Below are 25,779 nucleotides of genomic sequence, written 5' to 3' on the forward strand. Positions count from 1 at the left end.
AAAAGGTGCAGTGAAAGAAATTTCATCTTTGTATTCTCCAAGCATGAAATTCACTACTGTGCAGAGAAACCACATAAATTCCACTTCACAGCTTTAGTATTCTATGGGTCTAGGCTGAATTTCATCACTGCCATTTATACTGAAGTGCTAGCTGTGAATCCTACATGTCTTCTTATCCTTAATCATCTGCAGGCATGGGATTATACTGCTTCACCCTTACCAACATTTGCTCATGACAGATTTTTTGGAAATAGCGATCATCACACTCTGCTGAGAAGTATTATTAGTAGGTTATTTGATGTATTCAATCATTCATGAAGAAAAAAGCTCACATCCAAAGCAAACTAGGTTTTCAACATACTCCTTAATCTCTCTCATTGATACAGACAGGAAGCAGGTCTATTTTAACCATCAAAAAGCTCCAATGTCAAAGCACGGCTCAACTGCAAAGATACAGTTGGTGGCTACACAATTGCTTTTGGACTGCTGTTTTTGAAGTTGGCTTGTCCACTGTGTCATTTCTATAATGTATTTAATTATAAGGACCTTGCCATTATAGCCAGGGAATATACTCCATATTGAACAAGTTGAGCACAACAAAAAGGCTATTTCATTCTCTTTTAAAACAGAGAGTCTAGTAGATGACTAACTGCATTAGCTTTTTTTTGGTCATAGACATGATATATAGATCAGATACTTTTTTTGTTGTGCACTACAGCTTGTTAAGCACTTCAGTGATCTAAAAATATATTTTTGTAGCAGCTGTTATATTTTACATATTTTTTAAAAAGAATTGTGTGTGTAAGTAACATAGTCAAACGAAAAACATATGTCCATGGCTAATAGTATACGAAAAGAGCACTATGTATATCACCGAGAAATGAATAACATAAGCTTTGGTTATTGGCTTAAATTAATACTTTGCAATCATTCTCCCCTCCCCAAAAAAGGTGTGAATTCTGAGGGAGGGGGCATACTGCTGGGAATGGTGCCCTCTCTCATCTTAAAATGTGTGAGAATCCAAACAGTTTATTTATATGCAGCATCTTGTATTGATTACATTATGCTACATACTGTACAATTCAATAGGATTCTTAAATATATTTTCAAAGATCCCACAGTTCGTAGTGGGTGAGCCTCCAAAGGTTTGGTTCATAAAGTAGTAAAGTTACCTATCTTGTGCTTTATTTCTTGAGAGTGTCATAGAAATGTTTAATAGCACATACAAATGTGCACACGCAGCAAATGAGTCTCTTCCCTGAGGACCTTACAATCCAAGGGTCTAATCCTACAAAGATTTAAATATATGTGTTGTGAGTAGTCCCGATGACTTTGCAGATTGCAAGTTAAGTGATGAACTAAATGGACAAGTGGATATCATATAGACACAGGAATGAAGAAGGGAAAGGATGATTTTGGATTATAAAAAGACTGTATGGAAACCCTTTTTACTCATCTTAATGGTTCATATTTGTGGTGTTGGCACTATTTGTGTGCAGATTCACTTTTTTTTTTTTTTTTAATAAGTGATGATATAAAAGTAACTTTTTTAGGCATGATACAGATGAGGAAAAGGTGATAGCTTTGGGATACATTTGGAAACTACATTCCAGGTATAACAGGCAGCAAGAAAGATGACATGAAATCCCTGTGGAAGAAGGTGACAAATGGAGTATGTACGCCGGTATCACTGGCTGAAGGGTGTAGGGAGGAATGCCAGAAGGAAAATAAGCCTGAGATGGCACTGTGGGTTCCATGACATTTGGTACTCTTTGCTATGTGGTGGGGGCACCCTAGTTCTCTAAACTGTCCCCAATTTCCAACCCAAATGCCTTGGGGTGGAGAATGCCACTTGCCTCTCGCTCGGCCTAAGCCTTTTGGTTCTCTTCCACAACCTTTGGAGAAGCAGAGGCAAAGGCTCTTAAGCAAAGTAAGCAGTCATGGGATAAGAGGGAAGGTCCTCTCCTGGATCAGTAACTGGTAAAAAGACAGGAAACAAAGGGTAGGACTAAATGGTCAGTTTTCAGAATGGAGAGAGGTAAATAGCAAGGTCCCCCTGAGATCTGTGCTGTTCAACATATTCATAAATGATCTGGAAAAAGGGGTAAATAGTGAGGTAGCAAAGTTTGCTGACAATACTGAATTACTCAGGATAGTTACATCCAAAGCAGACTGAGAAGAGTTACAAAGGGGTCTCACAAAACTTGGTGAGTGGGCAACAAAATGGCAGATGAAATTCAATGTTGATGTATGCAAAGTAATGCACATTGGAAAACATAATCCTAACTATACATACAAAATGATGGGGTCTAAATTACCTGTTACCACTCAAGAGAGAGATCTTGGAGTCATTGTTGATAGTTCTCTGAAAAAACATCCACTCAATGTGCAGCGGCAGTCAAAAAAACTAACAATGTTAGGAACTATTAAGAAAGGGATAGATAATAAGACAGAAAATATCATAATGCCACTGCATAAATCTCCTGTATGCTCACACCTTGAATACTGTATGCAGTTCTGGTCACCCCCATCTCAAAAAAGATATATTAGAATTAAAACAGAGATGGGCAACAAAAATGATTAGGGGTCTGGAACAGTTTCCATATGAGGAGAGAGTAAAAAGACTGGGACTGCTGAGTTTGGGAAAGAGACAATTGATGGAGGATGTGATAGAGATCTATAAAGTCATGAATGGTGTGGAGACATACTCCTTTACATAACACAGGAATGGTAAGCAGACGTCACCCAGTGAAATTAATAGGCAAACAACAAACGTAAACATTACAACAAAAACTTAAGGAAGTTCTACTTCACACAGCGCACAGTCAACCTGTGGAACTGGCTGCCAGGGAATTTTCTGAAGGCCAGAAGTATCACTGGGTTAAAAAAAAGAACTAAATAAGTTCTGGAGGATAGGTCCATCAAGGGCTATTGGCCAAGATGGTCAGGGATGCAACCCCGTGCTCGGGGTGTCCCTCAACATCTGCCTACCATAAGCTGGGACTGGATGGCAGGGGATGGATCACTCAATAATTGCCCTGTTCTGTTCACGCCTTCTAAAGTTTCTGGCACCGATCAGTGTTGAAGACAGGACACTGGTTAGACAGATCATTGGTCTGACCCGGTATGACTGTTCTTATGTTCAGAGATTTACCGAGAAATAAATGCTGCATTGAGTGATACAGGAATGACTATCTGACCTCTAGCAGGAAGAGAAAAAACTACAATCATTAAAAGGAACCATTAAGGGTCTCCCCTGAGAAGTCACATGTATAACCCCAGCACTAATAGTGAACTGAGCCCCCATTTACACAACAGAATAACCCTAAATTAACTCACAAATGGTCTAAACTGCCCCATGCCTCAGTCTCTAAATAGAGTAGCTCTTTCCTTTGCCATGGTCACTGATGCTTGGCTATGGTGTGAGCTCAGAGTGGAGGGTCTGTTCCTGTAATCAGCAAGCTCCTCAGGGCTTCTTCTGCCATGCTTGGCACTCTCTGCCAGGCTAGATATGGCTAGGCAGCCAGCAGGCCTGGGTTCAAACAGCATTTGGCCCTGCAACAGCATCTGCAGCAACATGCCCTCCCCACCCACGATGTGGCCTCCAGGCAGCCCTTCCCCTGCACCAACCAGCTGTCTGTAGCCAGTTCCTGGTCTCCACATGGGCAGAACTGAGCAACTCTTTAGGAGCAGCATTCCCCTCTTCCAGTGGGAAGTGGGCAGGTACGAAAATGTGGAGTGGGATTTCTCTGCTAGTTTAATTTATAGGCAAGCACAGCACCCTGAGTGCAGGAGCCTGCTTCACAATCATTCAGTGCTCACTCTTTCACTCTTGATTTACAGGAATCTCCCCCATGCAGCACTCCTTGTAAATGAAATTCCTTTACATTTCCAGCCCCTGTCCCCAGAGGCCAGCTCCTGTATAGAGTGGGGGGAATCAGTTACCTGGCCAATCCCCTGGTGCAGTGTAGGTGCTGCTAATAGACTGAAGATACAGAGAAGCTCTTCCATCTCTATGTGTGTAGTTTGGCTCCTAATTCACTCCCCTGTAGCTTCATACCTCTCTCTCTATAAGCATTAACAAGTCTCAGCTGTTTTTGACCTCTGTCCCTTAACTCTTTTCTCTCCAGGCTGGAGTCCTGTGGCTTTCTACCTTATTCATGCTCCAACTGTGACAGTGTCTTCTACACATCTGTCATTCAAGACACTGAAATAAGCATCTAAAGAGACCTGTTTTCCAAGGGGACAGAGAGAGAGAAAAAGACGTCTGAAGCAATATGACTAAGTCTGCAGAGAGAGACAAACTTTGTCACAAGTAAACGCTACTTGAGATAATTGAGCTGATTAAGAATAGAAATAAGATTTGAAAACTACTTCATTGTCATGGACTCTCCTGAATTATCTCTGTGGCTGGCGTGTTGGCTGATTTTGGAAGGTTAATGGACTTCAGCAACAGCTTCCTAAATTTTCATTCAGATGAATGAAGCCTTAGTTTGTACCAGGAAAGCCCAACCATGTTCGATTAGTGAATAGTGGTGATATCTGGTACACAGTTCAGAAAACGAACAGTTAATACCATTAGCAATTAACTTGTCATAATTAGGCTTAGCACGTAATGCCACATTAAGATGAATGGTGAAATTCACATCTCTCTGCTGGTGGTGTTTCAGACTCTGTAGATGCAGACTCACCATGATAATTACATTTCAATATTTCTTTCCATTTTTTTTATATTAAAGACTGGAATTTCATACACCATCTTTTGCTTCACTTTGTATCTGTTTGACCACAGTAATTTATCTTTCTTTTCTAACTCCTGCTGGTAGTGTATTTGTTCTACCAAAGATACAATGTGTCACCCACATTCCCAGTTCTTCACTGCTTCAAATTTAGAATTTCATCCTATAAATCATATTTCTGAACTGTAATGTCTGTCTCAATTGTAGATTGTAGGCACATTGGGGTATGAATTGTGTGTCCTATGTTTGCAAGCACACTGATGATCATAATCTCAGTTGCTACGTACGTTCCTTAACATTTAACTGGACAGCCTATATAATCCAGAAATTCTCTCTCTTGATTTGCTGTTTGTGTTTCTTTGTCAGAAATACCAAGGTCCTAGATTTCATGGTATGAATTTAATTTTAAAATTAGGCTATATATTATAATTTATTAGACAATCATCCTCTTCTGTAATTTTTGTAGTAATAGTTACATCTTTGTCAACTCTCACTTGTGGCACATGACTCCCAACTCCCAAGTGCATCTCTACCGCCTTTCTACTGATTTCAGGAGCAGTTTCATCACTGCTGAAAAGAAAACTGATAACTCATAACATGATAACAGGTGGAAAGGGAACTATTTTCCTACTCACTAGTCTACTGTAAACTTCATGAAGATTGCTTTTTAAAAATATTTTACCATCTGCTCTGTACTGCCTAATACTTGATATCTTGTTAGGGTTTCTTGAACTAATTTTTGCAGCCTAGGCCTATTTGCATTTCCCAAACTGAGCCAAAAGACAATTAGATAAAGACAATTTGTGAGTCCCAGTCCCTTCCTACTGTGTTGGGAATGTCAAGTTTAAGTATTCCAGGTAACCAATGTGGCTTTGGTCCCACCCATTCTCAGCAAATGTAGCTCTGACTGTGCTGAAGAAGTTATTTTGTAAAAACAGATTTCTGCTACCCATAAAAATGATCATGTAAAACTGTCCAGTAGGATTAACACCTAAACCCTAAGTCTTAGATTATGTGCTAATACTTCTCTTAGCTTCAGAACTGTGAGAACTCAGATTTCCCTTCCCTTCCAAATTTCCCTTCTATAGAACCAAAATACTGCAACCCCATTGATATGCTGAGTCCTGTTTAGTTGGCAGTGTTGTCTTTTCCTCTCTACTATTCATCAAAAACCTTTGTCCACATAGGTTGATTATATTAATCATTTGCATGCAGGATGTGGGATATCTATTTCCCCCCTACTCAAATGCATGTACACAATATAGTAACTTTCATATTATAGAATTTTTCATCTCAGAATGCTTTGCAAGCTATGTAATGTACCTATCACACAAGTGAAATACCTTTGGAGTAGAGAGAGGCAGCCAACAAAACTTGTAGGACACTTTCCACCAGTGGAGGAGAATAGAAGTTTTCTTGAGAAAAGTGCCATGGGATCTCTACTGGCTGCATGGAGCAAAAGGGAATCAGCCTGGAAGTGTCTCACAAATGACTGCTACACAGTACGTTACATGTAACAGTACTACACAGCTCTTTACTGTTTTCCGGATGAAGGGCTGCGCCACTTATGCTAGGATTTGAATCTGTGGTTCCAAGGAATCTTAAGGGCCCTGTAGCTTCATTTATATGATCAGGACGCTGTCAGTTTAACGATATTGGGCCAGAGTCTGATACAATTCAGAATGAGTAAGAGTATCTTACTCCACATACAATCCCACTGAAGTCAATTGGCCTGATTCTCTGCCCCACCTGAACTCTGTTTGCATGCAGTTGGGAGGGAGGGACCATCCAAAAGTCATTTGTGGCCCCCTGATTCTGCATTGCACAACCCTGGCATAAATTAGACCCGCGTTGCAGAGAATTTACACCTTTGGAGAATGGGGCATGCAGAGCTCCCCTGGCATACCCTAATATACCCACTCCTTCCCTTACACTGGGGGTTTGGAGAGCAGCTTGTTCAGGAACCAGCTCCTCCAGTGGGGAAATTGCCTGCAGAGCATGAATTCTCCCCTGGCTGTTTCTCGCCACTTTAAGTCCACTTTGTGTTGTAATCCATTGTAATCTGCACAATCAGGGCCACTGTAAATAAACACCTGTTCTTACCCATTTTACCAACACCATCATGTGTTATTAACACTAGAGAGGGTTTTAACATCCACTTTTACTTTTTACTCTTTATGGTAACTGTTGAACTTTTCTGTTGGTTTCAGGTTTTAGAAGAGTTTGATTTTGCAAAATCAAAACACTGGGGCAAATCTGAGTTGACAGCATTCCCAGGAACCAGTGGTTTAGTCGTGTTTTTTTGTTTGTTTTAAAACAATTTGTCCCTGTTCACCCTGGCTAGCAAAATCAGATTAAAATAGTATTTAACTTGAAGCAATTCTTTAGTGAAATAAAGGTACGTGATCAGATTCCTGCTACATGTAGCAGTATTGTTATGCTGGACTGTATTGGTAGCTGCCAGCAAGCATGTCTTTCATCCATAGGCAATCATAGATTTCACTGATGTTGATGGGCATGCTAGCCACTCATGGGTCTGGCTAAATGGAACAAACAATTAAGCTCCTTTATGGAGTAATATAGCTGAAACAACAAAAGCCACCACACAAATTCCTTGTCTCATGGAAGGTCCGAACTAGAACTAACTCATGTAGAATAAAAAGGATTTCCCTGGGAACCAATTGCCAAGGCAGGGGCTGGGACACTGACACACAGTTATAATCCAGTCAAACAGAAAGCAGCCAAAAGAGCCAGGAGAAACCCAAAGAAGCATGGGTAGCATGGCCTGGAGCGCAAACCGACATAGCGTGAGAGAGAGCACTTCTTTTGGACAGAGTTCTGTCTGGAAAAGCAGATTTGGAATTAGGAGATGGTTTCTTTCCTGATATTGTTTGTTTCTGTTCAGAGAAACCAGACTTTGTGTACACTGTAAATAAACATTATTGCACCACAGAAATACTTGACTATCATCAATTTTTCCTTCTCCCAGCCAGGCCCCAAAAATTGTCTAACTGCTCAGGCTAAAAGGGGCAACCGTACTTTTAACTACTAAATATGCGCTGAGCAAGATTAGAGGACACAGTGACTAAAAATGTTGGTAGCCACTAGTAGGGCTCAAAACACTGATAATAACAAAGGACATGTTTCTGGCAACAGCCAATAGTGCAGACAGCCAATAAGTGTTTTCAGATCAAACTCTTTGTCCTTTATCCCTCCATTAGCACTCATCAACATTTGACACTTATCCAGCTGTATTTCAACGGCTTGATCCAAACCAATAGGAGTCATCCCATAGACTTCTGTGAGCTATAGCTCAGGCCCCAAGTACCTAACTCCCATTGTATCTATTGAATAGCTTCATTAGAACAGTCTAAACTTTGTTATTTTCCATTCTCATCCCTTTTTTAAATGAAACAAACTAATTTCTTCAGCAAGTCTGCCTTCTCCCTCTTCCATATGTTCCTGCCTACATAAATACCTTTAGCCTCTTTATTAATTCTTTGATAAATGTGCTCACATCTTCTCTGTGCCTTATTTGCAACATTCAAGCTGATTTTTAGCAGTTTTTGCTCTTGCCTTATGCTGGGTAGGGCAAATTCAGACCCACTGGAAGCATGTACAACTACCCTGGCCTCAGTGCAGCTGCACTGCTTACCTGGATCTAAGCTTGACCCTCTGTTTCTCTAGCCCTGCAGTTCCCACTCTCTGTGTGGCTCTCCTTCCACCAAGACTTGAATAAGAAAATGTACTGCAAAGCAGTGGTATTCCTGAGACTTAACATTTGGGGTGGCAGATGGGGTGGTAAAGAAACTGTTTGTGGGGGTGGGGTATGGCCCCTATCACTCCACACCCACAGCATATATTTTTAGCATTAAAGATAATGTGGAAATTTGGTGCATTTTAGAGATATATTATATCAATATATTATCCCCTTAAGCTTTATCATAAGAATCATAGGATTACAGGACTGAAAGGGACCTCAAGTGGTCATCTAGTCCAGTCCCCTGCAGTCATGGCAGGACTAAGTATTATCTAGACCATGCCTGACAAGTGTTTGTCTAACCTGCTCTTAAAAATCTCCAATGATGGAGATTCCACAACCTCCCTAGGCAATTTATTCCAGTGCTTAATTACCCTGACAGTTAGGAAGTTTTTCCTAATGTCCAACTTAGACCGCCCTTGCTGCAATATAAGTCCATTGCTTCTTGTCCTATCCTCAGGGGTTAAGAACAACAATTTTTCTCCCTCCTCCTTGTAACAATTTTTTATGTACTTGAAAACTGTTATGTCCCTTTCTAGTCTTCTCTTTTCCAGACTAAATAAACCCAATTTTCTCAATCTTCCCTCGAAGGTCATGTATTCTAGACCTTTAATCATTTTTGTTGCTCTTCTCTGGACTTTCTCCAATTTCTCCACATCTTTCCTGAAATGTGGTGCCCAGAACTGCACACAATACTCCAGTTGAGGCCTAATCAGCGCAGAGTAGAGAGGAAGAATTACTTCTTGTGTCTTGCTTACAACACTCCTGCTAATACATCCCAGAATGATTTTCGCTTTTTTTGCAACAGTGTTACACTGTTGATTCATATTTATCTTGTGGTCCACTATGACCCCCAGATCCCTTTCCGCAGTACTCCTTCCTAGGCAGTCATTTCCCATTTTGTATATGTGCAACTGATTGTTCCTTCCTAAGTGGAGTACTTTGCATTTGTCCTATTGAATTTCATCCTATTTACTTCAGACTATTTCTCCAGTTTGTCCAGATCTTTCTGAATTATAATCCTATCCTCCAAAGCACTTGCAACCCCTCCTAGCTTGGTATCGTCTGCAAACTTTATAAGTGTACTCTCTATGCTATTATCTAAATCGATGCTGAAGATATTGAACAGAACCGATCCCTGCAGGGGATCCACTCATTATGCCCTTCCAGCATGACTGTGAACCACTGATAACTACTCTCTGGGAACAGTTTTCCAACTAGTTTTGCACCCACCTTACAGTAGCTCCATCTAGGTTGTATTTCCCTAGTTTGTTTATGAGAAGGTCATGTGAGACTATCAAAAGCCTTACTAAAGTCAAGATATACCATATTTACTGCTTCCCCCCATCCACAAGGCTTGTTACCCTGTCAAAGAAAGCTATCAGGTTGTTTTGCTATCATTTGTTCTTGACAAATCCATGCTGACTGTTACTTATCGCCTTATTATCTTCTAGATGTTTACAAATTGATTGCTTAATTATTTGCTCTATTATCTTTCCGGGTACAGAAGTTAAGCTGTATCAGTAATGATAAACCCATCATGCCCCTGCCATGGTAGTGTTAGCTGCAGAGGCATTTGGGCATAGCTGTGCTGCAAAGAATATTTCTTTTGGGTTCACAATTTAATACAGCATGAGCCCTTGGATACACATATACAATGCCCATTACATCAGTGGGTTTCCATGCACTTCTGTGAGGGCAGAATTGGGCCCAGGGAACTTAGTGCTTCTTCTTAGAGTGTGTGCAATGTGTCTTAGGTGGCACATGACCAGGATTCATCATCAAATTTGGTCCACTGGATGGATCATTAACTTCCCCAGCTCAAGTAATGCTGATCCGTGCCCCCCACCTTAGTGCTCACGTGATATGATACAGATGAAGTGAAGCTTGTCAGAATTAGAATAATAGAATCAAGGAATCATAGACTATCAGGGTTGGAAGGGACCTCAGGAGGTCATCTAGTCCAACCCCCTGCTCAAAGCAGGACCAATCCCCAACTAAATCATCCCAGCCAGGGCTTTGTCAAGCCTGATCTTAAAAACCTCAAAGGAGGGTGATTCCACCACCTCCCTAGGTAACGCATTCCAGTGCTTCACCACCCTCCCAGTGAAAAGGTTTTTTCTAATATCCAACCTAAACCTCCCCCACTGCAACTTGAGACCATTACTCCTTGTTCTGTCATCTGCTACCACTGAGAACGTCTAGATCCATCCTCTTTGGAACCCCCTTTCAGGTAGTTGGAAGCAGCTATCAAATCCCCCTCATTCTTCTCTTCCGCAGACTAAACAATCCCAGTTCCCTCAGCCTCGCCTCATAAGTCATGTGTTCCAGTCCCCTAATCATTTTTGTTGCCCTCCGCTAGACATTTTCCAATTTTTCCACACCCTTCTTGTAGTGTGGGGCCCAAAACTGGACACAGTACTCCAGATGAGGCCTCACCAATGTTGAATAGAGGGGAGCAATCACGTCCCTCGATCTGCTGGCAATGCCCCTACTTAAACATCCCAAAATGCCATTGGCCTTCTTGGCAACAAGGGCACACTGTTGACTCATATCCAGCTTCTCGTCCACTGTAACCCCTAGGTCCTTTTCTGCAGAACTGCTTCTTAGCCAGTTGGTCCCCAGCCTGTAGCGGTGCATGGGATTCTTCCGTCCTAAGGTGCAGGACTCTGCACTTGTCCTTGTTGAACCTCATCAGATTTCTTTTGGCCCAATCCTCTAATTTGTCTAGGGCCCTCTGTATCCTATCCCTACCCTCCAGCATTTCTACCTCTCCTCCCAGTTTAGTGTCACCTGCAAACTTGCTGAGGGTGCAATCCACACCATCCTCCAGATCATTAATGAAGATATTGAACAAAACTGGCCCCAGGACCGCCCCTTGGGGTGCTCCGCTTGAAAGTGGCTGCCAACTAGACATGAAGCCATTGATCACTACCTGTTGAGCCCGACGATCTAGCCAGCTTTCTATCCACCTTATATCCATTCATCCAGCCCATACTTCTTTAACTTGCTGGCAAGAATACTGTGGGAGACTGTGTCAAAAGCTTGGCTAAAGTCAAGGAATTACACGTCCACTGCTTTCCCCTCATCCACAGATCCAGTTATCTCGTCATAGAAGGCAATTAGATTAGTCAGGCATGACTTGCCCTTGGTGAATCCATGCTGACTGTTCCTGATGACTTTCCTTTCCTCTAAGTGCTTCAGAACTGATTCCTTAAAGACCTGCTCCATGATTTTTCCAGGGACTGAGGTGAGGCTGACTGGCCTGTAGTTCCCAGGATCCTCCTCCTTCCCCTTTTTAAAGATGGGCACTACATTAGTCAATGCTTACATTAAATACTGACTATGGGGCTGATTTTTTTTAAAAAAGTTACATTTCTAAATGGAAAAATAACTAAACGATGCCCAGATTCTGCCCTCATTATTCACATTGGACTCAGGTCTCCATAGTTTGCATTTTGTGTGGTCATTCACAGAAGTTGGCGTGTGTGCAAAATACTACCATTCTGATTTGGTCGTGTTTTATCCCGAGTTTTTACTCTTTCTGCACTAGCATATATGACAACACAAGGTACAAAGTAATGGAGACCAGCACCATTGTGTAGTTCCTTACCCTGCAAGCAGTCTCTCTGAAATCAATGTGACTGCTTGCGCAGCAAGGTACTTCTCAATATGTGGAAAAGCAACAGAATCTGACTCTAAGTTAATAGCACTTTGAACAATACAAGGTTCTCGTTGCATGGAAAATCAGAATCCTGCTACAGATGTGTTCATATCTACAATCCAATCCTACACCCTCTGAAGTCACTGATGAAATTCCCATATGGCTTCAGTGGATGGCAACATCGAGTATCTAGTGGTCTTTGTCAAACAACTTTTAGAAGAGCAGAGATGCTCAAATATTTCTATGGCTAACTAACTTAAGCCCTATTATAATCGGTTTCTTTTTTCATTTATAATTACTACCCTTTTAACTAGTGCTTAATTTGTAATGAAAGAGGTGCCAGGGCTCAAGTACTTTGTTTACTTTTATAACTGACATGGCAAGCCAGAGGTGCCGGGACTACGAATGGCTAGAGGTGCCAGGGCTCAGACCTGGCAAGCCCTGGCACAAATCAAGCACTGCCTTTAACTTTTTCTTCATGTAAGAGGAATAATCCCCTCCCTTACAAAAAGAAAAATCTTTGGAAACTAGAAGAGCTGCCCAATAACCAGCTTAATATTTCCATCTCTTTTACTTTTGGGAGGGAAAAATACTGAGGGGAAAAAAAAAAACATGTGAGATGTTTATTGTTACATTGTGTTGCATTGTACACTAGGTATCTGTTCACTTAGTCACCAGTGAGTCAATGAGTGTATGCAGGTTATACCCTTAACAAAAATCTGTGTGGCTAATGTTTGTGTAAAGTGGACATTTCTTATTTACCTGTTAGACCTACCAGATCTCTAATGCACAGAATGTCTTTGTTTGCACTGCTGCATGCAGTATACCCACAAGATGGATAGCCAGACATTCAGAGAGATTTTGAATGGCTAATGCACTTATGCACAAACACTTTTCATATATTAAGTAGCTATTTACTTTATTCTTGCCCCTATTGGGCTTTTTGGTGACTTATAAAAACTGAGATGAGCTTTGCTAGATTGTGCAAAGTAAAATTCCTTTTGTTTTCACTCAAGATGGACAAGCAGCAGTAAAGACACCCTGACATACACACACAAGGAAAACAGATTTGTTTTGACAGTCTATTATACTACAGAAATATTTATGAATGTAAGCTGCAGCAAAGTGCATCAGTCTTAGAGAATGCAAACCCTGTATACCATGTTCACTAATTTAACAGCAAGACAGGGAGAACTGAACAAAGCCTACTTCATTTTTGCTTAAATAGACTTAATAGTCTAGCAATTTACCATTGAAAAGACTTCTTAAATGTCATATTTTTCACAAAATAGGAATATTTTTTGCATACACTGTTAAGTGACCACCCTTTATTTTGCAATCAAAGATCAGAGCTGGCAGAACTGAAGTGGTTTGGCAGCTGCAGAGATGAAACTGAACTGAACAAACAGTTTCTTAAGTGATGCTTGGATAGAAGAATTTGGAAACTGTTCAGCTTTTTTTTGAATTCATTTAAATGTGTGAATCCTGCTTGTTAGACTCTTGGGAGTAATATATATATATATTATATATATAGCACTGTATTTTATGATGATGTTGGGAATGCAATAGAAGAAAAGTACTAAGAGAAATTTATTGTAGAGAAAGGTACAGCTTTATTTACATTGCTAATGTAGTCAAGAGGTTTTGTTGCAATTTACATAGATGACATTAACAATTCTTTATTTTTATTGCCCACATCTAATAACTGAGTCCTGTTTTATAAAGTGGAACCTTCCTATAGACTACGGCTAACACATATCCACAGTATGTATTCAGTGAAGGCATTAAGGATTAGTGGAGAAACACTTGCTTTGGAAGTTTTAGGGAAGTGTTATCCATCAAGGTTTAGAAATGACAGCCTCATCAATGAATTTCTGCAGAGCCAACATCTCCAAATCATTTTGCTTGTCAAATACAGAGTCATTTCATATTACTTTCTGCAATAGGAAGTGCCTTCGTAGTTTTCAGTCACATCAGCATCTCTCTCGGGACAAGCTTCTCCATTGTTGCATACTTGCAGAGTTGTTCTTCAGTGCTTTGGTTCCATCAGCTTCCACTCTTCAAGGTCTGAAAATTCTTAATTTATCAGAAATTGATGAGACAGACGTTCCTTGTTGTCTAAACTATCTTCTCTGCTGGAGAATCCAAGGAAGAAAAGATGACAACTCGTGCAAAGAGTAGCTTCCTCTTTCTAAGCAACAGCTTCTCATTCAGCATGAGGTCTTCATAGCTAGTGAGGATTTTGGTTGTACTGGCATTTGGTCACACTAAACAGGGCAGCCAACTGGCTCTAGCTTCAATGTTTTGATGCTTCAGTGAGTTTTATCTTTTCACTAGATTCAGTACTTTCTATACAATGCAATGAGGACTCCTCAGCTGCGCTGCATTATTTTTCAGCAGCAGTGATATGGATTTTTGATAGGCACTTTAGTGCATTGGGGTTATGGGAATGGATTTGGTTTGAAGGAACAGATTATGTACATTCAGTTATCCCAAAGGTATTGGTTATTACTCTGAGGTTAACATGCAGGAAATAATGGAAATTAATGGAAAATACTGGGTCTGAACCTACATTACTTGCTCACAGAAATCAACAGATTTTGGATGTGCGAGATATGCAGATGTGGTCCAGCAGAAGTACTTGTATAAGTGTTTTATGATCTACAGTGATAACTCTACAATGTTGATCCCTCACTGCTGCTGAATGCTGAGCTAACCCTGGACAATTTATTTGCCATCCTTTGTGTCCTTCCTCATTTACAAGTCATCTTGAAGCACATACCTATCCTCTGCCACCAGCAAGTCCTATAATTTGTTGTTTGAATTACCGTAATGCATAGAAAACCCACTATCCAAGAGTTTTCTCTTTGTCTAGGCACTTATGGTCTACATTGGCAACAGCTCTAATATATTTCAGGGTTTATCCTCACAACATCCTTGTTATACTGTATCATCACCTCCATTTTACAGAAGGGAAACTGAGGCACAGATTAACTGACTTGCCCAAGGTGGCAGAATCAGGGATTGAATCCCAGATCTGCATCTGACTTTAACTACTTAACCATAAGACCATCCTTCCATCCCATGACAGGCATTTTGTCAGAACATAGACTTCAGAGAAAATTTTTAAATGCATATAGGTGACTTAGGTCCCTAGATACCAGTGATTTTCACTAAGCACTGTGAGTCGAATTACTGCTTGAGCACCCCCTTGTGACTAAGCACATCATTGCAGGTTCTCTTCGCTCTGTCAATGGTCACTCCAGGCCTGTGGTAGTCTGCCTCTCCTTGTGACTCAGCCCTCTGGCAAATTCACATCGTAGTCTGACCCCTTCCAGGGTAACAAGAAGTCCAACAAACAACAGTCTAATGTCCTTACAAAAGGTTTTTGGCCCCAACTCTGGGCCAGTCCAGGGACCCTATGACCAGCAGCCAAGGTCTGTTCCTTCAGACTCCTTGTAGTTGCCTCCCTGGACTTCTTCCTGTCACAGTCTGTCAGCAGGCCTCTTCCAAAGAAATTCATCCTTCTTTCAGGGCTGGCTGGCTCTCAAGTCTCTCCTCTAGAATCCCCCAATAAAGCCTCAAACAAAAAGTACTACTTAACCCACTTTCTGCCCTCCACAGGCTTAATCTTTCATCCCAGCCATATATCTCTACATAGGAGAGGATCACAGGGCCAACTCTCCCCCAGGATTCCTCCTTGACCCTCCTCATCTCACTAATCCCAGAGAATGATTACAAAGTTTCTCCTTGCAGTCTCTTTCTAATCTGTGCTTCTCTTCTTTATGGTCACCATTCAGCTCCTTCCCCATCTCACCTTCATCTTTAATTAAGCCTGAACCATCCTCCAGGTGCAGCTAAATGGGGTTAATTGGCCTCTCAGGCCCAAATCCACCCTTTCAGAGCCAGAATGTCATTTATACCCCGTCACAAGCACTTAAAAATTGTATGGCTTCAGAACTGGGCACTAGTTTTGGGGGGTTTTTTTAGCCTGCTGTGTGCCCCACAGTTCAGCAGAGTTTCTGCCCTTTCCAGGATTGAACACTGCAAATCCTAAAATATTGTTTGATGGTGGTTGAACAAATAGTAAGGCATTGGCTAGTGCAGTAGTAATATTAATTTCCATTTAAAGGGGAAAAGGAATGTTGAAAAGCCCAGGCTACCTACATGTATTTTAAACTGGGATGGGTAAACCCATTTTGCCTAATCTCAAACCCACTCTGACACTTATTGAACGTGATCAGGTTTGTGTTTTGCTTAGAAGGGGCCTGTGGAAGAAAGAGGAACAGAGAAAGAAGAAAGCCAAATAAATATACTGTGTGCAGGCGTTGACCTGTATCAGCCAGGCTTCTTGGTTTTCTTCTGGACCCAAGACACAGTGGTCTTTTCTTAGTTTGTAAACATGTTTGTATTTTTCAAAAGAATCTGCCTAGTAATAGGGCACATGGTTTAAATGGAAAACGGAATCCATAAACTAGTTTTGTGAACCCCTAAATATAGTTTGAGAGCTTTGCAAGCCTCTGAGTTTACTATCCCCAGTTTTAAGCGCGATGATGACTAAAAGGGTAACATTGTCCATTGACTTGTTTTTGCTAAAATTCTAAACACCAACAGGCCAAAATGTTATTGCTGCCTTCTGCTGGTGCTGCATTATAATAATAAAGAATTATCTCTTTTCTAAAGCCACCGGGAAAAAAAAATAGCTATATAAGGTTGGCCTCATCTGCTACTTTGCCAAGGAAGTGTTGGCTTTTTGTTCTCGCTTTTCCTCTCTTCAAATGAAATAAAATTATAAAGAAAATATACATTTTATTTTTCCACAAGTTAATTAGTTATTTACCTTCTTCAGATTTCTCCATTGCCTTGTATGCGTTGAAGGAAGGCAACATATTACTAGCAGGGACTGCTGGAAGCTATTTTAATAAAAAATTTTAGCTGCAGGCAGATTTAATGTAAATACTACTATTCTGTGTAATTTTTATAAACTTGGCTCTGCAAAAACTCTTGCTGCCACTGACTTGGATAAAAAATTATAGAAGAAATTATTTATTATGAGAGAATAATATATGTCATTGAGGACAGAATTGTAGACAATAATTAAAAGTGGTAATCTTTTTTCCATTGCGTATTCATGCAAGAATGATGAACATTTGCATGTATGGAATGCTTGAGTTCTGATGTTACAGCTGCATGAAATCTGATGAAACGTCTCTTTCTCTTATTTTCTTACTTCCCTCATGAGGGCCCAAGTGTCAGTTGGTATTAATTTCAAGTTGTATAACTGGAGAGATTGCTTTTCTTTTCTAACAGGACTAGCGTGTGTTCTTTCTTAAGTTTGTTTACTATTCCAGTACTGTTCCCAAAGTAAAAGGTTATTATATTGTAAAACTGCAGATATGTGGTGTAACCAAACACCCCCAAAATATAATGTGCATCTCATTTCTTATTTAATGTAAACATAGAATCAGTGGTACACTTATAAAGAAGGAAAACACTGCAATATTTATAAACCTATCATTAAGTGGATTACAAATACACTTACAAAACAGGGTTAGCTTCTTACAGAGATAACATAGAGACAAATGAATTGGTGAAGTGGCATTTTAAATTTCTGAAACTGGGGTCAGTGTGACCGTCTAATTGCTTTCTTTGAGCTGTATGCCTTTTGCATACAGTAATGAATCATTAGACAGACACTTTCATTCTTGTCAGCTAAACACAAAACTTCAGGCAGTTTCAGTTTCACAAAGTCTTGCTGGCTGTGGTTTTGTTTTGCAAAATTGACACCAAGCTGGAATGTTTCAGGTTGTGGTTCCTAAGATCTGATGTGGGGAAATTTAGGTAGATGATAGTAGTTTAGGGCAATGATGATTAAGTAAAGGTAAGAGGGGGGAAGCTGAGTTTGTTTTTGATCTTTCCAACCCTTGTAGTCCAGGTTTCTGCAAAATTAGACTCAGTAGTTATGAGCAGGGATCTATTTGATCTGAATCCTAACAGTTCAAGAGCTGGATGGGTGGGATTCAACTAAATAAACGGCCCATTTTGACTGCTAACAAAGACGAATTCCACACTTTTAATTTTAATAAGAACTGTTTATACATCCCAGGGATGGAAGTGTCCATAAAAAGACAACAGCATTTTTCAAAACAATTCATTTGGGAAACAGTCACATGACCTTTTTTACTGCCTTTAAGATAGCAATAAAACTAGCTCAGCCAGTTAGCCCTAATGAGGGAGAAAGAGAAAACATCCTCCTCCTCCCTTTACTCCATCTAATTATAATCAGCGTCAACTGACTCCAAGATCAGCTGAATCCTAATTGACCTCAGACATTGTACAGTGAAAGATAGTCAGAACTGCCAAACCAAATGGAAAAATAAACAAACTGTAATTAGTACTTAAACTCCTAATTTTCCATTTCATATTTCCCTGCTATTATTCATAATTGCAATATCTTCTTTAAAAGTTGTTTTTAAGGCTGAATTTTTAGAAGTTGGGCACCATGTAATGAATCTCTTGAAATACATAAGCGGCAAAGAGTCCTGTGGCACCTTATAGACTAACCGACGTGCAGGTGAATGTCAGACCTGTTCATGATGAAAACAGCACCTCCTTTATCAGCCTCTTTGATTATAATGTTTGGTCTATAACCCATCCTGGACAACGATCCCTTACTTTCACAGGCCTTGGGAGGCAGGCCAGTCCTCGCCCACAAACAACCCGCCAACCTGAAGCATATTCTCACCAGCAACTACACACCACACCATCGTAACTCTAACTCAGGAATCAATCCATGCAACAAACCTCGATGCCAACTCTGCCCACATATCTACACCAGCGACACCATCACAGGACCTAACCAGATCAGCCACGCCATCACCGGTTCATTCACCTGCACATCCACCAATGTAATATATGCCATCATGTGCCAGCAATGCCCCTCTGCTATGTACATCGGCCAAACTGGACAGTCCCTACGTAAAAGGATAAATGGACACAAATCAGATATTAGGAATGGTTATATACAAAAACCTGTAGGAGAACACTTCAATATCCCTTGAGCACACAATAGCAGATTTATAGGTAGTCATCCTGCAGCAAAAAAACTTCAGGACCAGACTTCAAAGAGAAACTGCTGAGCTTCAGTTCATTTGCAAATTTGACACCATCAGCTCAGGATTAAACAAAGACTGTGACTGGCTAGCCAACTACAAAAGCAGTTTCTCCTCCCTTGGTGTTCACACCTCAACTGCTAGAAGAGGGCCTCATCCTCCCTGATTGAACTAACCTCGTTATCCCTAGCCTGATTCTTGCTTGCATATTTATACCTGCCTCTGGAAATTTCCACAACACACATCCAACGAAGTGGGTATTCACCCATAAAAGCTTATGCTCCAATACGTCTGTTAGTCTATAAGGTGCCATAGGACTCTTTGCCGCTTTTACAGATCCAGACTAACACAGCTACCCCTCTGATACTTGAAATATATATTATTTATTTCTGGAGGCAAGCAGTAAGCACCATAGAGACGTTCAATAGGAAATAAAATAGTGATGAATATTAAGTACATCATTCAAAGTTCCTTCCAGGGCTGCAGAATTCACTCTGTTTTGAAAGTGACACTTTCTTTCCTGTCCAGCTTATTTTAAACCAAAATTTCAAAGACTCCCTGAAAGACTTTGCTTAATTTTAGGAATGTGACTACATTGACTACAATGTGACTACGTGTATGCTTAAAGTTTTGTGTGTGGGTTTGGCAGTATTTGCAGGATCGGGGACTAAATTTGCACTTACAGTTTTACAGGCACAATCAGTTTGTGTGTTGCAATAATAGAATTTTAATTCACACACAGGATTTGCGCACAAAGAGAAGTTAGCTAGATCTGTTCATACCTGAATGGCACACACAAATTCTGTTTGCGTAACCAAACCAAGGTGATGTTCCTTTGAAATCTTGCTGTATATTTACAGGTTTCAGAGTAGCAGCCGTGTTAGTCTGTATTCGCAAAAAGAAAAGGAGTACTAGTGGCACCTTAGAGACTAACCAATTTATTTGAGCATAAGCTTTCGTGAGCTACAGCTCACTTCATCTGATGCATTCAGTGGAAAATACAGTGAGGAGATTTATATACACATAGAACGTGAAAAAATGGGTGTTATCATACACACTGTAAGGAGAGTGATCACTTAAGATGAGCTATTACCAGCAGGAGAGCGGGGAAGAGAAAACCTTTTGTAGTGATAATCAAGGTGGGCCATTTCCAGCAGTTAATAGGAACGTCTGAGGAGCAGTGGGGGGGCGGGGAGGGAATAAACATGGGGAAATAGTTTTTACTTTGTGTAATGAAATATATATATATTTTTGAAATCCCTAATCCTGGCTTCAAAGATTTTATTAGAATAACTGAATCCCTGCATTAATCTCACCCTGTATATTCTGACACTTATACAAGTAGTGTTAAAATCCCCTTTATTTTTGATATTCTTTTATGTGAACAAGAGGGTCATTAACTCCCCAATCCCAGAAAATGGTGCTTTTGCTCTGTTGCTCGTGTGGAGTATCCCAGTATGGGGAGCAGTTTCCTGCATTGCGAGATCCATTCAGAGCCTTTGCATTCGCAAGTGAAATATTACATCTGTGGGAATTATCACCTATAACAGTGCTAACTTTTGACGCAGATGCTTTTTGTTTATAGCCCCAAATCTGAAAAGAGATGCTCTTGCTGGTATTGTACATTAATTTACTAACCTTAGCAGTCTGAGCAGTAGGTTGCTGCAACTGTATAGTGTTTGCTGTCATAAACAATGACAAAAATATCTCTTGGATTCTGACTGTGACAACCCACTCCCCTTAGTCATAGCCCATGCCACTCAGTATCTCCTAATATTGCAACAGTGATTCCTAACTTCTGGTTATAAGAACTCCTCCAATAGTCTCATTTGCTGTATACTTCACAAACAACTATCTTAAGCTGTGCTACTGTGCTGACCTCTCCCCTCCCAGAGGTAACTGCCTTTCAGTAGTGCCTGGTGTGGTTCATGCATGTGTTTATTTTTAGATTTGTTTTTGTGGAAGTGCCCATCAAATGTACTGGACATAGTACTAACATTTAAAAGATACTGCTTAATAGAGGGGAACAAAGAATGATATCCCATCAGCCATAGCAAACTCTCCCCAACTCACTCTCTACCCACTTGGAGAAGAGATCCGAGACACAGATCATCAGGGAGAATTCTGTCCATAGTTTGTATAAACCCTCTGTATCCTTTACTGTGAAGTTGGTATATACATGCAAGATATTATTATCATTAATTAAAGTGATATTTATATAAAGAGACAATCCCGGCAATATTTCCAAAGCAGCTGCTTTATTGCCAAAGGGGAGTTGGAGAGCATAAACTCAGTGGGTGAAATAGGAGTTTTGTTATTAACTTCAGTGGAACCAGGAATTTCACCTAGTGTCTTGCCTGAAATTTATCATTACAAACCGACAACTGACCCTGACATACTGTACCTTATTAGTGCAAACTATGCTCCTGCAGCAGTGATATTTACAGCTTTCCGGTTGCTCAGTTGTGCATGTTATGAACAGCATAAATGCCATTTTGGAGGAAATTGCAGGTATATAACGTAGCTGTGAGGACGATCCATGAAGCCTGCACTGCTGTAGCATGTTCTCTGCTCACTATTCTCCAGGACTTGGAAGTCTGCAGAGAGCGAGGATTCTGTTATTATTTAAGGAGAAAAATAGGAAAAAAAAATCATCATCGTAAGCTAACACCACCACAGTGTTTCCCAGTGTGATTCTTATCATCTGTATATGTCATTGCATGGTCCATATATTTGTTCCTAGCTCTGCCATTGACTTGCAGCATGACCTTGGTCAAGTCATTTATTTTTCTGTATCACAAATCCCCACCGTAATGTAAAGTGAAGATAATATTGCTTATGTAACTTTGAAAGTGCTTTGAGATACATAGATTAAAAACACTAAGTGCTAAGTAGTATTATTTTAGTCTATGAAGATATAGGGTTATGAAACTGTCCTTACATGTTTTTCTTACAGTGCTGAGCATACTGTTCGTGTTTAGCAAATAAACAACAATAGAAAGAAAGAAAAAGGACTGTGAAAAATGTTAGTTTTTTCCCTCCAAAATAAATAAATAGCTTTCAATAGTTTTGTAACTAAACAGGTTTTTTGAATGTTCATGTACAAAGATTGATCATTTTCTCTGTTGGACCAAGGGTTTTAAGGTACAAGAAACATCTAGGAAGTGAAAACCCACATTAAATTTCAACAATTTGTTCTTCATGTACTAGGTTAAAGCAACTGGATCCCTTAGTTAAGATATGTCAGATTAAACTATATATAAAATAGCATTATAGATAGAATGTATCTAGTCATTTCTAAATAAATACTGGCAAATACGAGAGCAAAATCTGGGGATGGATACCTGCATTAGAGTCACTGAACAATTAACTAGGAATTTCATCTTTTATTTGACTAGAAAAAGAGTCCATAAATCAAATCTCAAATTTTGCTATAGAACAATTCAAGTAAAAGCCTCAGTTATATTATCCCTTCTATACTTTTTCAATGTAATATGGCTTATTCTTTAGGGGGATTTTTTTTTTTACCTTATTGTATACAAACTTATTTGAAACAGCATGAGCTGTCTTGTCAGGTACTAGATATCATAGATATCGCATGAGATTCTGTAATACAGAGATACTATTTCCAAACAATTAGGTATTTTGATTTTAGTCTAAAATCTTTTAAAAATCAATATATTTTCCTTTTTAAAATAATTCTTCTGATGTGTTTCATGACAATGCAATAAGCACAATTGGAAATGAAGAAAAGTGGCACCTTGTTGTTCAATATGAGAGAGAACCAAAGCAAATATTTTTTCTGGCTTATATGATCCTTTAGTTCTTTAATGCAGAGTACAATTCCCAGGTAAAATCAGGTAAATCCAAGCTTTTAAACACTCACTGACAGCTTGGATGAATTTCTACATTCTTTTAGTAAGACTGTTCTTTTCAACAGGACATATAATAAAGGGATGACTATAAGGATCAAATCCTAATGTGAGAAAGAAATGAATCTTAAGTTAACAACCACAAAGAATGACTATGGGTATATGAAGCATTTGTTTGCAAGACATTATGATGTTTTAAGCATATACCTAGTACTTTCTACACATGCTGAGTAACCAGGCTAATTAAAAAAGCCCATATAGCTCTTGTTAAAATCTGTTCGAATTTTTGGAGCACCTGTTATAACAGAATGCCCACAGACTTGATAGTTTAGCGCCAAGACACCTGCTACCTTATGTCTCACAGTATGTTCAGTTTTATACTGATAGTAAAAGAAAAAAATCCACTTTTTGACATTTAACAATCTCATAAATGATAAGAAATAAGTCTGAAAATTTAGTGATTTAACCCTTCCAGCATCACTTCTTATTGCTATACCTATAGTTTTCTGTGAGCAGGCAGAATATACAGACAATGTATAACCCTGGGACCATTTCGTTTCTTTGTTGCTGAAACCATTATATCCAGTATTTACAATGCTGAGCAGGAGGCATAAACCACCCTGCATTTTATTCCAGACATTTTAGAACTGTAGCTAGTATAGTCAGTGGATATTTCATGCATAAGTGTAGTTTATCTGAAGAAAGGAATGGGCATTATATTTCTAGCTAGTTTGTACTTTGTATCCTTGATCTATTCCCATTTTTGTGCTACAAAGCTATAAAAAGAAATAAAGCAACATGAGACAATTATCCTTTCTCCCTCCGCCCCTCAAAAAACTCCCCACTTTGTTCAACAAATTCTGTGATTTTGCAGCATACAGAGAAATGTCTCAGTGAATGTTTTTATTAATAGATGTGTATAAGTACTGTTCTCTTTGGAAGGAAGTAAACACCAGGAAGAGAATGAATTATTAAAGATGTTACTAGAGAGTATAAGCAGGTGTAATTAAAGGACAGAAAAATATTTAAGCTGAATATTATGAATAACTCACTGACAATGGCCCCAGTCCTTCAATCACTTATGCATATAGATAAATTTACACATTTGGACCCATTGTGGGCTAGGACCACTGGACTAGGACCACTGAGGGCTATTATAGATTCCCAAGGTGCAATCCGGCCATATTACAGTAAATGGGAATTTTGCCATTGATTTAAATGAGGTCAGGATTTTCCCCTTAGATTTTAAGGCCAGAACGGGCCATTATGATCATCTCCCCCAATCTCTTGCATAACACAGGCCATATACTGTACTTCAACAGGGAGCAATCTTTTAGAAAGACATCTGATCCTGATATAGATTTCAAGTGATGGAAAATCCACCATATCCCTTAGTAAAATAATCTCCCATTAGCAGCAATGTACATGAGTGCTTTCTTCCCCATCAGCATCTGGCCAAGAGGTTGAGACCTCTCCCCCGATGTAAATCTCTTTGACAGACATCCATGGCTTTGCCATCTCCAGACTGGATTAAAGCAGTGCAATCTACAAGGGGCTTTTCTTAAAAAAGAGTTTGCAACTTCAGCAAGGAGACTATATAGCAACCTGAAAAATAAGAGCACTTTACATTAGTGGTCCATAAACTGTATTGGCATCCAATTTGTTCCTGAGTACAAGTAATGTTATTGCTTTTACGCTTTATGATTTGGGTGTAATTTTGTGTCATACTGTGCTTGCTCGGTTCAGATGAAGTGACCAAAAATGACAGACCCCTAGATTTGTTCATCTGGAATTGTAAACAGGGTATTCACAGCAGCTCTGAAATTCACTTCTCATACTGCCAAAAGCCCAGATGTGATGGTTTTCAGGATAAGCTACTAAGCCTGTCTAGTTACCCAGACTTTAAATGTCCAGGTGTGGTTGAGTGGAGAGACCTTCAGGTCCATCTTCAGACTTAGTGAAGTGGGGTTTGCTTGGTATTGGAGTTTGATTTATTTTTGAAAAGCGGTTCAATTATAAATGTATTCACATACCTATAATTTAGTGATAGGTACACTCTAGAAATGGAACTGTAAGCCTTTTGAGGCAGCGACTGCATGTTCCTATCTGAGTGGATGGGGCCTACCACATTTTGGGTGGTAGAGCACCTCTGCTGATCCACTGTGTTAGCTGATGGTAGGACCATGCAGAAAAATGCTAACTCACTGTGGGAAGGTCTGTGTACTCTGTTACTGTTACACATTTATGTTGCTATACAAATACATAGTGAATGACAGTCCCTGCCTCAAAGAGCATACAATCTAAAAAGGCATGAGAGGTGAATGAGAAAAAAAACGTGGGTTGGGACGGGGAGCAGGGAAGACAAAGTATCAAATATAGGATGTACACAATTTTTAGGATGTACACAATTAGTTGGGAGCAGGTGATTTAGCTCATTCAGACAGTAAAATAAATACACTGTGAAAATGAATATGAAAATAATAATCTAGGTATTGGGAGGGTTAAACAAAGATTTAAATTTTCTAAACATTTATTTGTATTTAAATTTTTTCTCATAAACAGACTTTATGTACTAGAAACTTTGGTGTTTAACACTTCTCATCTCCAAGTACAACTGTTGAAAATTTAACCT

The 25,779-nt window shown here is 39.7% G+C and overlaps 1 long non-coding RNA gene across 1 annotated transcript in view; it reads right to left on the minus strand.

Moving 5' to 3' along the window:
* LOC141995911 (uncharacterized) overlaps positions 1-21,878 on the minus strand; it is a 69,454-nt gene extending 47,576 nt beyond the window's left edge. The window contains exon 1 of the long non-coding RNA XR_012641435.1: positions 21,680-21,878. This is a non-coding gene — a long non-coding RNA (uncharacterized LOC141995911). The remainder of the gene's footprint in view (positions 1-21,679) is intronic.
* Between the last annotated feature and the right edge of the window lie 3,901 nt (positions 21,879-25,779).

This window comes from Natator depressus, chromosome 11 (genome assembly GCF_965152275.1).
Source record: "Natator depressus isolate rNatDep1 chromosome 11, rNatDep2.hap1, whole genome shotgun sequence".
NCBI lineage: Eukaryota > Metazoa > Chordata > Testudines > Cheloniidae > Natator > Natator depressus.